At 48.0% G+C, this 15,976-nt stretch overlaps 1 long non-coding RNA gene across 2 annotated transcripts; it reads right to left on the reverse strand.

Annotated features, from left to right (window-relative positions):
- Positions 1-6,522: 6,522 nt before the first annotated feature.
- Positions 6,523-8,667, reverse strand: LOC109942748 (uncharacterized). 2 transcript variants are annotated; one of them, XR_002265498.1, is made up of 5 exons: positions 8,516-8,667; positions 8,290-8,424; positions 8,137-8,206; positions 7,661-8,052; positions 6,523-7,576 (listed from the first exon to the last, which is right to left on the reverse strand). It is a non-coding gene; the product is annotated as an uncharacterized lncRNA (long non-coding RNA). The 2 variants fall into 2 exon arrangements; XR_002265499.1 differs by having other exon boundaries at positions 6,525-7,576; positions 7,950-8,052.
- Positions 8,668-15,976: the final 7,309 nt, after the last annotated feature.

Consider the following 15,976-nt stretch of genomic DNA (forward strand, 5'->3'; position numbering starts at 1 on the left):
GGCTACGAAGGCGAACTTAAGGTTCCCCTGAGCGGTGGGCAGGGGCCCGACAATGTCCAGGCCCCAGCGTTGGAGAGGCCATGTATGGGCGATCAGCTTTGTATATTGCGAGGGGTTGCCTGACCGAGGAGAGAACTTCTGGCAGGCTTCGCAGGACCTTGTGACTCGATTTGCGGCGCAGATCATTGCAGGCCAGTAAAACCCTTGTCGGATCACCTTGGCTGCCAGGGCCCTTGGCCCTGCGTGCGAGCCGCACGTGCCACTGTGGACTTCGCGTAGGATCTGCATGCCTTCGGTTTCGGTGACGCATTTGAGCATTGGCTGACTGACCCCTTTCTTGTATAGTTGGCCCTCGATCAGAGCGAAGTCCCGGCTTCGATGCCTGAGGCGCTTTGCCTCACTGACGTCGGCTGGATGATAGTACCCCTGTAGGAACAGGGTTATTGGTGCCCTCCAGTCTTCGGTCATGATTAGGTTGACTATACGGTGGCCTTCGCTATCATTAGTTATCTGGAGCCCTTCGGGGCTCCGGACGGCTGGCGTGCCGATGGTGTGGAAAAACACGTCGGAGGGCAGGGGCTCGCCCCTGGCGGCGGCCTTGGCTAAGGCATCGGCCTCCTCGTTCCTGGCCCTATCCACATGCTGCAGGGTGAATCCCTTGAATTGTCTCTCGAGACTTCGGATAGCCGCGAGGTATTGCATGAGGGCGGGGTCTTTTGCCGCATAGTCTTTCTCGACCTGTCCGGCAACTATCTTGGAGTCTGTCTTGATGATACATGTGGTGACTCTGAGGGCCCTTAGCTTGCGGAGGCCGAGGATAACCGCTTCATACTCTGCTATATTGTTTGTACATTTGTCGGATTCCAGAGCGAAGTTGAGGCGTGCTGCATATCTGTGTTTGACTCCGGCTGGTGAGGTGACGACTGCAGCGACGCCTGCCCCCGCATGGCACCATGCACCGTCGCAATGGATGGTCCAGATCTTCTCTGTGGACGGGTCCGGCTGTGTTGCTGGCCCAGTCCAGTCGACGACGAAGTCTGCCAGGACTTGCGACTTGATGGCTGTCCTGGGCTCGAAGCTGATGTGGTAGCCGGAGAGTTCGGCTGCCCACTTGGCAATCCTCACCGATGCCTCCGGGTTTCTGAATAGTTCGTCGAGCCCTCTGTCAGAGGTGACTCGGACCTTAAATGCTTCAAAGTAATGGCGCAGTTTGCGCGAGGACATGACAACTGCGTAGGCGATCTTCTCCAGCTCTGTCATGTTGCATTTGGACGGTGTCAGGACTTCGGAGACATAGTAAACAGGGCACTGTCTGACTGCGCCTTCGACTGACTGCTCCTGCACTAGTGCCGCGCTGACCGCGTGCGGCGAAGCCGCGACATAGAGCAAGAGGGGGAGCGAGGAGTCGGGGCTGGTGAGGATGGCCAGCTCCGACAGGTACTGTTTGAGTGAGGCGAAGGCCGCTGCTTGCTCCGGTCCCCAGGCGAAGTCTTTCGCGCCGCGGAGTGTTTTGAGGAAGGGGAGACTTCGCTCGGCGGACCTGGAGATGAATCTGTTGAGAACGGCCAGTCTGCCTGTCAGACGCTGGACGTCCCTGACAGACTGCGGAGGCGACATGTCGACGATGGCCTGGATCTTGGTTGGGTTGGCCTCGATGCCGCGGTGTGACACCAAGTAACCCAATATCTTGCCCTGGCGAACACCGAAGACACACTTTTCCGGGTTCAGGCGGAGTCGTGCATCTCGCATGTTCGCGAATGTCTCGGCGAGGTCGGCGAGGTGGTCCTCCTTATTCTTGCTGGCGACGACGATGTCGTCCACATATGTAAATATGTTTCTACCGACCTGCCCTTCGAGTACTGTTCTGGTGAGTCTGGAGAAAGTGGACCCCGCATTCTTGAGTCCCTCCGGCATCCTGATGAAGCAATAAGTGCCGAAGGGTGTTATAAAGCTGGTGCTAGCCTTGTCTTCCTCCTTCATGTATATCTGGTGATAGCCGGAGAAGCAGTCGAGGAGTGACATGACCTCGCATCCGGCCGCGCTATCGACTATTTTGTCGATCCGCGGCAACGGGAAATTGTCCTTCGGGCAGGCCTTATTGAGACTGGTGAAGTCTATGCACATTCGCCATTTCCCGCTTTTTTTCTGCACCATTACGACATTGGAGAGCCACATGGGGTAAGCCACTGGCTCAATGAATTTAGCTTCTAGGAGGCGGTGCACTTCCGCCTTGGCGGCCTCTGTCTTTTCGTCGGACATTTTGCGGAGCCTTTGCTTTTTTGGTCGCACCGAAGGGTCAATTCCCAAGCTGTGCTCAATTATGGATCGGCTGACTCCGACCAGGTCTAGGGCGGACCAGGCGAAGACATCTTTATTCTTGGCCAGGCAGCAGAGAAGCTTCTCTTCTTCATGTGACGTGAGGTCTTCGCTGATAGTGACTGTCTGCTTGGGCGTGGCCTGATCAAGGGGAACAGTCTTGGTTCCGTCTTGGCTCTGCAACTGTGCCTTCTCGTGCTGCTTGTCGGTTGGGCTGGCGGGCGCGGGGACCTCGCGCTGGGTCGAGAGGCAGTGTACGTTCCTCTGACCAGGCACGAAGTCCCGCTCTATGTTGTGCGCCGTCTGCTGGTTGCCGTAGATCGTGATAGCGCCTAGCGGACCTGGTATCTTCATACATAGGTACAGTCCGTGGATGGCAGCTTCGAACTTATTGATGGAGCCCCGGCCCATGATGGCGTTGTACGGATATACCATGTCGACAATGTCGAAGGTTACTTGCTCACTTCGGGCATTGGGTGCTACACCGAAGGAGAGGGGAAGCTCTATTTTGCCAACGGGAAAGGTGCCCTTGCCGCCGAAGCCATACAACGGATTGTCCGAAGGCTTGAGCAGACTGTGGCTTATACCCATGCGGTCGAAGGCATGGAGGAAGATGATGTCCGCCTGGCTGCCGTTGTCGACTAGGACTTTGTGTAGGTCCCAGCCTGCCACGATGCAATTGATGACCATAGCGTCGATGTGGGGGGCGCTGCGCAGGTCGACGTCTCGTGCATCGAAGGTTAGCGGTATGTGGGACCACTTCGTCTGCACGACTGGGCCGGTGACCGCGACATGGTTGATGATGCGGTAGTGGTCCCGCTTCTGCCGCTTGGTGTCGAAGTCAGTGCTGGACCCCCCTGTTATCATGTGAATGACTCCGCGGTATGGTTGATCGGCGAAGTCTTCCTGCTTTGGGGCATGGGGATGTTTTGGTGTTGCTGGTGTGGTGGTGGGGGTGGAGGAGGTACGATTTGTACTTCCTGATGGTGTTGGTAAGCGTGGTGCGGTGGATGCGGAGCGGGAGCGTGGATATATGGTGGGGGGGTGGCTGGTAATTATGCGCGACAATTCTGGGATTGTCGGCTGGCTGCGCCCGCGCCATTCTGTCTCTGGTGGCCTTCGTTTCGGGGCAGTCTTTGGTTTGGTGGGCGCAGTCTTCGCCGTGGAAAAGGCAGTAGAACCGGCGCGGCGGCTGCGCGCGCCCTCGGCCCCTGCCACGAGTTCCGTTTCCGCGGCCTTGGGGGGGATATTCCTGGCGACGAGGGGGGTCAGCAGCAGGCTGCTGGTTTGCGATGTTGTGCACTTGCTGTTGACTGCGGCCATCTCGGCCGGAGTCTGGTTGCGGAGTCCTCGTCCATGTGCGGCTGGACTGCGGGGCATCTTTGGGCTTCCGCTGTGACTCAACTTTGCGCTGGTGGAGCTCTTCGGATTTGGCATATTTTTCAAAGAGCTGATATAGCTCCTGAAGGTTCTTGGGTGGATCTCTGATACAGTGGCTGTAGAGGACGCCGGCCCGAAGGCCACTGATGGCGTAGTGGATAGCGATCTGATCATCGACGGAGGGCAGCTGTGACTTGAGCGTTAAGAATTTGCGGTAATACTCCCGCAGAGTCTCCTTTTCCAGCTGTTTGCAAAGCGAGAGCTCGGCCAAAGCGTCGGTGTCTGGGCGGTACCCTTGGAAGTTGAGAAGGAACTTGTCCCTGAGACTTCTCCACGAATCAATGGACAGCGGAGGCAATCTGGTGAACCAGGTGAGTGCTGGGCCCTCTAGGGCGATGATGAAAGACTTCGCCATTATGGCGTCGTCCCCTCCGGCGGATGCAACGGCGACTTGATAACTCATTATGTATTGCGCCGGATCGGTGCTGCCGTTGTACTTGGGATATGCCCCTGCTCGGAAGTTAGCTGGCCAGGGCGTCACTTGCAGGTGTGGCGCCAGGGGACTTCGCTCATCGAGGTAGTTGACGCCTTGGAATGGCGCGCCGTGCTGGAAGGCGTAGTCATGTTGGGGGAAACGCGGGTTCTCCTGCTGCGCCCGGTGTTGCAGGGGTGGGCCATGCTGCAGGCCGAGGTGGCCTTCGCGCGTGTCCTCCGGTTGCGCGCGCTGCTGGAGGGGTGGCTCTTGCTGTAGACCGAGGTGGCCTTCGCGCTGCATCAGCGCGATCTCGCGCTCGAGGTCTTGGGCCTTCTGCTCCTCGTCGCGTATCATCTGCCGCACCTTGGCTAGTGCGGACACACGTTGGCGCTTGGCTTCCAGTATCTCTTTCTGCCTCTGGAGATTGCGGTTCTTGAGGCGCAGGGCGCGCAACTGTAACTGTTCTTCTGTTGAGACGCCGAGGACCTCGCCGTCCTCGGTGAGATCCGCGCCCTCCACTGGGGCGAAGCCTGGGGGCGGCTGCGATTGTCCTTCGGGCCCGCAGGTGCGGAAGGTGTCGTCTTCGTAGGTGCGGGGAATGTTGTCTTCAGTGGGCTCTTGGTGGGTGGATTGGGTGAGGGCGAGGGCCTTGCCCTTTCTTGCGGCCAGCAGTGCTGCCTTCGCAGCCTCGTCAGCCTTCGGGTTAGCTCTCTTGGGTGCCATCGCGGGTGGTCTTGTCGTGGCACGAACGGTGGGCGCCAAATGTTGGAACTTGCTCTCAGCAGCAAGGAGGCCAACAAGGATGAACAGTGGTGACAACAGGGATACGTGCTCGGGGGCAAATAGCTCTGTTAATGTCTAGCCTCTCACGGGCACTGTGTGGGGGTATTTATAGGTATCTGAGTGCCCAGCGCCTCGTGTTAAGGACGCATGTGCCCTCGGACACCTAGTTTATCCCCAGAATATTCCCATAAAGCAGGGTTACAAGCTGTACTTACAAGAATGCCTTTACAAACTAGGCCCGTAACACAACGGCGGTCACGCGGGGCCCGTTACAATGGGCCAGATCACATGTGGGCCTCAGAGCAGGACGAGGCCGTGCCGCGGGGAGACGTCACCGCAGGCCTTCGTCTAGTGCTGAATGAAGCGAAGGGTGTCCCTGCCCGTTTTGTCTTCGTCAAACCAGCGACTGCAGCGAAAGGCGACGAGCGAAGGGTGGCGTCTCTGCCTTCGCCCCAACATGGAGTTCGTTAGTGCGATGCGGGAAAGCAGGATTCTGCAACATTGCATTATGGATTTTGTTTCAGAAATGCATGGTGGTCCAGAAAACGTTCCAATAACCGTGCAGGACATGAGTAACCTGTAAGTGTATTCTTTATTGACAAAATGATTATTATATATTAATAGGCATATGTTAAAAAGGTGTAGCGCATAATCATTATGTTTTGAAAGAAAGAAAGCATGACAAAGGGAAAGAAATGCAAATGATGTGTTGAAGCTATTATTATTTTGCAAAAAAGATAATCCACAATTTTTTCTGACTTTCAACTGGACAAAGAAGTGAAGATTTAAAGCATATTTTGATCCCATGCTAGCCAGCAAGCCGAGTACATTGAATTTGGTGATGCAGTTACCTTTAATACTACACATAAGACTAATACGTATGATAAGCCATTAGGCATGTTTGTTGGTTCGAACCACCACCTACAGTGTACAATATTTGTGTTTTCTTTACTAGGAGACGAGATAGTCGATACATTCGAGTGAGTCTTCAATACGTTCAAAACATGCATGGAATGTGACGGGCCACAAGTAATGTTGACAGGTATGTTGTATATAAATGGTTCGAATTGATTAAACACATACCATATGCTATCGTAATTTTGTTTATAATTATGTATAATTTTACTTAATAATATATTGCATAATGTTATGTAAATGTTTCGATTTCAGAACAAAACCGGAGGTGCAGCACCACAGTGGAATAAGACATCAACGTAAAAAAACGAACAGTGTATGTCGAAGATGAAGATTCATCTGGTAAAGAGTATAATACCAAAAGAGTTATGAGATCATGGGTTGTTTTCGTGGTAACTAGTGTTGCAAATGGATGAACGACAGACCTTATACTTGCAATATATGTTAAAAGTATATTTGGATGCAACTGTGAATCATGTGTTATATTTGCAAACCACATACAAACATCATAAATATGTACTGATAATATCATAAACTTATGTGAAATATATCATAAACATTATACACATATCAAGAACTTCGAAATCTATGGAGTAACATTGTTTGCGCACTATGGGTCAAAAAATAAGCATAACACGGTGTTGTTTATAGCATAAACTTGTGACAAAAGAAGCATAATCAAATAAAGAAAACACACATGAAGTTAAAAAACATAGGAAACATTGCAGTTTAGACATTACTGTTCCCAGGTTGTCATTGACATAACATACGAAACATCAACAACGACACCTGATTGTTCTACCGTCATTACCTTAGTATACGCAAATAACTCAAGATGAAGTTTATGAAAATATTGTATACATAATATCTAACATAACTAAACTAGACTAAATTCGTGAGAACTTGAATCTTTGGATGTCTGCAAGGAGCGAGATGGCTTTGTTCTTGTGATGGAATGTGATGTATTACAGTGCAAGAGACTGTAGATCCCTGGTGTTGTCCTGCAAGCCAATAAAATTGTGTTAGCTAGACATAAGTACCGTATGCTGACTTGGGGCCAATTATAAAACGAAATGATAAATTTGTACGTACTAGTTGTATGTATGACTTGACAGATCCTTCGATGCAGTCATAATAGTGAATGTATCTCATAACATAAAACCCACAATCATTGGAGCATGTTCCATGGCAGGACAGTTTGGTGGCAAGTCAATTGCAAAGTTGCCAAATTTTGGAAAGCATGACCTAGGGCAGACATGTTGCAGGGCTTTGTTTAACCTACTCATCATAACCTTAGACCATGGTAACTTTCTACCACCTAAGTCCACTTGGGCGAAATGGTAATCCTTCCAAGTAGTACCACCAAGTTTTGGCACATAGGGATTAGAATCTAAAATGTGAATGCACCGTTTGACTGTATTGACAACATACAGTGTCCAGTGCCCCCTACTTAGCATGGGAATCATGATCTGATCGTGTAAAAAACATGAAGATCAACAAAAACATATATGGTTATGCATGAAGATGTGAAATGCACCGTTTAACGTAAATCATGATTGCAAATTGTAAAACTATTGTTACTGATTTGCATTTATCCAATTTGTCTGTCTCGGGCAATGTATTGTCGAGAAATGTGTGTAGGACAGTTTCATCAAACGGTTGTGGGTTTCTGCTGTATCGTTCCTCTTCCTCGAAATTCAGTAGGGACTGCAATAAAAAAATAATGGAGTCAGTTTATTTGGGATACCATTGTGTATATGAATATGGTATAGATATGTTAAGATAGTTTACCCCAACGTTAACGTCAATAATTAATCTACTGGAACTCATGGAAGGCTGATGATTTATGGCATCATCGTCAACACATTGAATGAAGCACTACATGAACACATTATCGAGGCACTTCCCGTCGGCGAATGATACGTATATATCAGAACATGTAGCACAGTATTCACCATAGTCTATTATGTTTTTGTGGACATTTTGATAACAATTAGTGAGTAAATGACTGTTTGAGTAGCAGTATATCCACAATTGTGAATTGAGCGAACTTTATACATGCTATTGTCAGATCGCGTACCACACAAATAGTCGCGGAGAGCTCGCACACATTGAATCTCCGAATCATGTGAGTCATTGTCAACCTGGAAAGTGTTTATGTCTGGTTTGGTTTCAACAGAAACCTAAAAAAAGGTTATATGTTAGATAGATTTGCCGCTTTGTACAATTTTGGCAATTATAATGAAAATTTATATTGATGTGCTGACATATTAAAATGGAGTCTGGTCAAAACATGGGCCACTGTCGGGAAGATCTGAATCTGCCACCGGCTGGACACTGTAAAAATTATGGTAGTTATGGATTAGTTGTTTAGTACACTGCTTATTATATAAAAATACTGCGAGTGCGAATAATCATACATTTATTTGCGACGTCGCATCAAATATCGGCGAGCGAGATTCAGTATGTGGTATGTTGATTGTGTATTCTGGTGTTACTTGAGGAGTGACGTTTATGTTGCTCGTCATGTTCTTGCCAACATCACTGTGTTGACCCTGACGACAATGTAATGAGTTATATGCTAATTAGAAAAAACAATGAATAGAAACCTTCAAGGAAAAAACAAGCAATTAAAAATACCATTACCACTGGGATTGTAGGTGTTTTGGACTGTTTCGTTATATTTATATGCACTAGTAGATCAATGTCAACTTCATCAGGGCAACTTTGTAATTGAGAGCACCTAGAGGGGGGTGAATAGGTGATCCTGTAAAAACTTGAAACTTAATCCACAAAACTTGATTAAGAGTTAGCACAATAAAGCCAAGTGGCTAGAGAAGAGTTCTTGCACAACACGATAACCACAAAAAGATCAACACAGAGATGGCACAGTGGTTTATCCCGTGGTTCGGCCAAATCCAACACTTGCCTACTCCACGTTGTGGCGTCCCAACGGACGAGGGTTGCACTCAACCCCTTTCAAGCGGTCCAAAGACCCACTTGAATACCATGGTGTTTTGCTTTCACTTTACTATATCCCGCTTGCGAGGAATCTCCACAACTTGGAGCCTCTCGCCCTTACACTTTGATTATCACAAAGAAGCACAGAAGTAAGGATGGGATGAGCAACGCACACAAGACACAAAATCAGAGCAACACACGCACACAAGTCACAACACGAGCTCTCAACACAACTCAAAGAGTTCTCTACTCAAATGGAGCTCTAGTTGCTATCACAAAGAATCGAATGCGCGGAATTGAAGTCTTTGTGCTTAGGAATGCTTAGAGAATGCTTTTTGTGTTCTCCTCCATGCGCCTAGGGTCCCTTTTATAGCCCCAAGGCAGCTAGGAGCCGTTGAGAGCATTCCAGGAAGGCAATTTTTGCCTTCTGTCGCCTGGCGCACCGGACAGTCCGGTGAACCACCGGACAATGTCCGGTGCGGATTTCTTTCCTTCTGTGGCGCAGCCGACCATTGAAGATCCAGAGCCGTTGGCGCACCGGACACTGTCCGGTGCACACCGGACGGTCTGGTGCCCTCTTCTGACCGTTGGCTCGGCCACGCGTCACGCGCGGATTCCTCGGCCGACCGTTGGCCCAGCCGACCGTTGGCTCACCGGACAGTCCAGTGAACCACCGGACAATGTCCGGTGATTTATAGTCGTACGCCGTTAATCGCTTCCCGAGAGCGACGACTTCGCCCTTGAATGGTTCATCGGACAGTCCGGTGCACCACCGGACAGTCCGGTGATTTATAGCCGTACGCCGTTGATCGCTTCCCGAGAGCAACCAGTTGACAGTCGCCAGCCTGGCGCATCGGACACTGTCCGATGCACCACCGGACACTGTTCGGTGCACCCAGACTGCGCAGAGTCTTGGCTGCTTAGCCAAGACTTTTCCAATTTGGTCTTTTCCTATTTCTAGCACTTAGACACAATACATTAGTCTCCAAAACAATGTACTATGTCTTAGAAATATACCTTTACTCTTGATTTGCACTTTGTCCATCAATTGGCATAGATTAACACTTAAGCACTTGTGTTGGCACTCAATCACCAAAATACTTAGAAATGGCCCAAGGATACATTTCCCTTTCAATCTCCCCCTTTTTGGTGATTTATGCCAACACAACAAAAATCAACTAAAGAAGTGCAACATCAATGCACATGAGAGCACAAATTTGTTTTGATTCAAATTTGGCATATTTGGATCATTCTTTGCCACCACTTGGTTTTGTTTTTGCAAATCAACCTCAATTTCCTATCTCTAAGTCAAACACACTTGTTGAGACATAAAGAGAGTTGTTTCAAGAGAAATTGATCAAAGATTTCAAAAACTCCCCCTTTTTCCCATAATCAACTATTCTCCCCACAAGAAGCCAACTTTTGACAAAAGAGACAACAAGAGAGTTTTGACAAACCAAAAGCTCTATTCTACTATTTTCAAAATTCTCAAGTGGTAGCTGATCCATTGATTGCTTTGGCCTTATTTTCTCCCCCTTTGGCATCAAGCACCAAAACGGGATCAATCTTGGCCCCTAAACCCCATTGCCTCACCAAAATCTTCAAATAAGAGTACAAAGGCAATAAGAGTATTGAGATGAACTTGGAGTAAGTTACCCTCTCATCGGAGTGCAGTGGAAGTCTTTCATTCCAAGTCCATCTTTTCCTTTCAATCTACCTTTGAGACTAAATCAAGCAAACTCAAGCACACAGTTAGTCTCAAAGGGTCAAGTTATAGCATATCTCCCCCTAAATATGTGCATCACTCACACATGGACTTTTGAGGTCCGGGGAGTGTTTGTACAACTTAAGCACCATACATAAACAACAAAATGCATGAGGAACATGATCAAAGGTATGAACACATGTATGCTATAAATCAATCCAAGTTCCGCGAATCTAAGACATTTAGCTCACTACGCAGCCTGCAAAAGGTCTTCTCATCTAAAGGCTTGGTAAAGATATCGGCTAGCTGGTTCTCGGTGCTAATATAAAACACTTCGATATCTCCCTTTTGTTGGTGGTCTCTCAAAAAGTGATGCCGGATGTCAATGTGATTTGTGCGGCTGTGCTCAACAGGATTGTCCGCTATGCGGATAGCACTCTCATTATCACATAGGAGTGGGACTTTGCTCAGATTGTAGCCAAAGTCCCGGAGGGTTTGCCTCATCCAAAGTAGTTGCGCGCAACACTGTCCTGCAGCAACGTACTCGGCCTCAGCGGTGGATAGGGCAACAGAAGTTTGTTTCTTAGAACTCCATGACACCAGGGACCTTCCTAAGAATTGGCACGTCCCCGATGTACTCTTCCTATCGACCTTACATCCAGCATAGTCGGAGTCTGAATATCCAATCAAGTCAAAGGTAGACCCCTTTGGATACCAGATCCCGAAGCAAGGCGTAGCGACTAAATATCTAAGAATTCGTTTCATGGCCACTAAGTGACACTCCCTTGGATCGGATTGAAATCTAGCACACATGCATACACTAAGCATAATATCCGGTCTACTAGCACATAAATAAAGCAAAGAACCTATCATGGACCGGTATGCTTTTTGATCAACAGACTTACCTCCTTTGTTGAGGTCGACGTGTCCATCAGTTCCCATCGGAGTCTTTGCGGGCTTGGCGTCCTTCATCCCAAACCGCTTGAGCAAGTCTTGCGTATACTTCGTTTGGGAAATGAAAGTGTCGTCCTTGAGTTGCTTCACTTGGAACCAAAGGAAGTAGTTCAACTCGCCCATCATCGACATCTCGAATTTCTGAGTCATCACCCTGCTAAACTGTTCACAAGACTTTTGGTTAGTAGAACCAAATATTATGTCATCGACATAAATTTGGCACACAAATAAATCACCATCACAAGTCTTAGTGAATAAAGTCGGATCGGCTTTCCCAACCTTGAAAGCATTAACAATTTAAAAGTCTCTAAGGCATTCATACCATGTTCTTGGGGCTTGCTTAAGTCCATAGAGCGCCTTAGAGAGCTTACATACGTGGTCGGGGTACCATTCATCCTCGAAGCCAGGGGTTGCTCCACGTACACCTCCTCCTTGATTGGCCCGTTGAGGAAAGCGCTCTTCACATCCATTTGGAACAACCTGAAAGAATGGTGAGCGGCATATGCTAGCAAAATACGAATGGACTCTAGCCTAGCCACAGGAGCAAAAGTCTCCTCAAAGTCCAAACCTGCGACTTGGGCATAACCTTTTGCCACAAGTCGAGCCTTGTTTCTTGTCACCACCCCGTGCTCGTCTTGTTTGTTGCGGAACACCCACTTGGTTCCCACAACATTTTGCTTGGGACGAGGCACCAGTGTCCAAACTTCATTTCTCTTGAAATTGTTGAGCTCCTCTTGCATGGCCAACACCCAGTCTGGATCTAGCAAGGCCTCTTCTACCCTAAAAGGCTCAATAGAAGAGACAAAGGAGTAATGCTCATAAAAATTAACTAATCTAGAACAAGTAGTTACTCCCTTGCTAATGTCACCCAAAATTTGGTCGACGAGATGATTCCTTTGAATCGTCGCTCGAACTTAGGTTGGAGGTGCCGGTTGTGCTTCTTCCTCCATCACATGATCATCTTGTGCTCCCCCTTGATCACACGCCTCCTCTTGATGAACCTGTTCGTCATCTTAAGTTGGGGGATGCACCATTGTTGAGGAAGAGAGTTGATCTTGCTCCTTTTGTTCCTGTGGCCGCACTTCTTCAATCGCCATGGTGCGTATTGCGGCCGTTGGAACGTCTTCTTCATCTACATCATCAAGATCAACAACTTGCTCTCTTGGAGAGCCGTTAGTCTCATCAAATACAACGTCGCTAGAGACTTCAACCAAACCCGATGATTTGTTGAAGACCCTATACGCCTTTGTATTCGAGTCATAACCTAACAAAAACCCTTCTACAGCTTTGGGAGCAAATTTAGAATTCCTACCCTTCTTCACTAGAATGTAGCATTTACTCCCAAAAACTCGGAAATACGAAACATTGGGTTTGTTACCGGTTAGTAGCTCGTATGACGTCTTCTTGAGGAGGCGATGAAGGTAGACCCGGTTTATGGCGTGGCAAGCTGTGTTCACAGCTTCCGACCAAAACCGCTCAGGCGTCTTGAATTCTCCAAGCATTGTCCTCGCCATGTCAATGAGCGTCATGTTCTTCCTCTCTACCACACCGTTTTGCTGTGGTGTGTAGGGAGCGGAGAACTCGTGCTTGATCCCTTCCTCCTCAAGGTACTCCTCCACTTGAAGGTTCTTGAACTCGGACCCGTTGTCGCTCCTTATCTTCTTCACTTTGAGCTCAAACTCATTTTGAGCTCTCCTTAGGAAGCGCTTGAGGGTCCCTTGGGTTTCAGATTTATCCTGCAAGAAGAATACCCAAGTGAAGCGGGAAAAATCATCAACTATAACAAGACCATACTTACTTCCTCCTATACTTAGATAGGCGACGGGTCCGAAGAGGTCCATATGAAGCAACTCCAAAGGTCTTGATGTGGTCATCACATTTTTGGTATGATGAGAGCTTCCCACCTGTTTACCTGCTTGACAAGCTACACACGGTCTATCTTTTTCAAAATGCACATTTGTTAGACCTATCACGTGTTCTCCCTTTAGAAGTTTGTGAAGGTTCTTCATCCCCACATGTGCTAAGCGGCGATGCCACAGCCAGCCCATGCTAGTCTTAGCAATTAAGCATGCATCTAGACCGGCCTCCTCTTTTGCAAAATCAACTAAATAGAGTTTGCCGTCTAATACTGAAAGTCGCCTAGAGGGGGGTGAATAGAACGAAGCTGAAATTTACAAAGTTAATCACAACTACAAGCCGGGTTAGCGTTAGAAATATAATACGAGTTCGAGAGAGGGCGTGAAAACCAATCGCAAGCGAATAAATAAGTGAGACACAAGGATTTGTTTTACCGAGGTTCGGTTTTCTCAAACCTACTCCCCGTTGAGGTGGTCACAAAGACCGGGTCGCTTTCAACCCTTTCCCTCTCTCAAACGGTCCCTCGGACCGAGTGAGCTTCTCTTCTCAATCAACCGGGAACCAAACTTCCCCGCAAGGACCACCACACAATTGGTGTCTCTTGCCTTGATTACAATTGAGATGATCACAAGAAAGAATGAGAAAAAGAAGCAATCCAAGCGCAAGAGCTCAAATGAACACAACAAATCTCTCTCTCTAATCACTAAAGCTTTGTGTGGAGTTTGGAGAGGATTTGATCTCTTTTGTGTGTCTTGAATTGAATGCTAGAGCTCTTGTAAGTAGTTGGAAGGTGGAAAACTTGGATGACTTGAATGTGGGGGTGGTTGGGGTATTTATAGCCCCAACCACCAAACTTGACCGTTGGTGGAGGCTGCTGTCGACGGGCGCATCGAACAGTCCGATGCGCCACCGGACACTGTCCGGTGCGCCAGCCACGTCACGAGGCCGTTGGGTTCCGACCGTTGGAGCTCTGTCTTGTGGGCCCGCCTGGCTGTCCGGTGGTGCACCAGACAGGCCCTGTAGGCTGTCCGGTGTACCACCCGCGCATGCTCTGCTCCTCTGCCCGCGCTGGCGCGCATTTAATGCGTTGCAGCCGACCGTTGCGCGCGAAGTAGCCGTTGCTCCGCTGGCTCACCGGACAGTCCGGTGTTACACCGGACAGTCCGGTGAATTTTAGCGGAGCGGATTCCCGAAGCTGGCGAGTTCGGAGTCGCTCTCCCCTGGGGCACCGGACACCGTCCGGTGGTGCACCGGACAGTCCGGTGAATTATAGCGAAGCGCCTCTGAGATTTCCTGAAGGTGAAGAGTTCGGCTTGGAGTCCCCTGATGCACCGGACACTGTCCGGTGGCACACCGGACAGTTCGGTGCGCCAGACCAAGGCAGCCTTCGGTTGTGCCTTGCTCTCTTTGTTTGAACCCTATTCTTGGTCTTTCTATTGACTTTTATTTGTGAACCTTTGGCACCTGTAGAACTTATATACTAGAGCAAACTAGTTAGTCCAATTATTTGTGTTGGGCAATTCAACCACCAAAATCAATTAGGAAATAGGTGTAAGCCTAATTCCCTTTCAAATACACCCTTAAAAGCTAATGAACCATCACTCCTTCTAAAGACAGACACATCTACATTTGTGAATAAGCAGTTATATCCCATATTACAAAGCTGACTCACAGACAACAAGTTATATCCAAGCGACTCAACTAAAAACACATTGGAAATGGAGTGCTCGGATAAAATAGCTATTTTTCCTAACCCTTTACCTTGCCTTGATTCCCGTCACCAAATATGATTGAGTCTTGGGAATCTTTGTTCTTGACGTAGGAGGTGAACATCTTCTTCTCCCCTGTCATGTGGTTTGTGCATCCGCTGTCGATAATCCAGCTTGATCCCCCGGATACATAAACCTGCAAGGCAAATTTAGGCTTGGGTCTTAGGTACCCAACTCTTGTTGGATCCTACAAGGTTAGTGACAATATCCTTAGGGACCCAAATGCAAGTTTTATCTCCCTTGCATTTTGCCCCTAATTTTCTAGCAACCACTTTCTTGTCCTTTCTACAAATAGCAAAGGAAGCATTGCAAGCATGATAAATTGTAGAAGGTTCATTAATTTTCCTAGGAACATTAGCAACATTTCTCCTAGGCATATGATGAATGACATTTCTCCTAGTCATATCTCTACCATGCACATAGGAAGAACTTGAAGCAAACATGGCATTTGAATCATACGCATTATAACTCCTATCATAATGAACATTTCTAGAATATCTCTTATCACCATAAATGAAAGCATAATTCTTGTGACTACTATTAGTCATAGGAGCCTTCCCTTTCTCCTTGGCGGGAATGGGAGCCTTATGACTAGTTAAGTTCTTGGCTTCCCTCTTGAAGCCAAGCCCATCCTTAATTGAGGGGTGTCTACCAACAGTGTAGGCATCCCTTGCAAATTTTAGTTTGTCAAATTCATCCTTGCTAGTCTTAAGTTGGGCATTAAGAGTTTAAGACTAGCCACTTCATCAATTAACTTTGCAATAGAAACTAGGTGTTCACTACAAGCATCAACATTAAAATCTTTACACCTATTGCAAATCACAACATGTTCTACACAAGAGTTAGATTTATTTGCTACTT

Source organism: Zea mays, chromosome 1, assembly GCF_902167145.1.
Source record: "Zea mays cultivar B73 chromosome 1, Zm-B73-REFERENCE-NAM-5.0, whole genome shotgun sequence".
Taxonomy (NCBI): Eukaryota; Viridiplantae; Streptophyta; class Magnoliopsida; order Poales; family Poaceae; genus Zea; species Zea mays.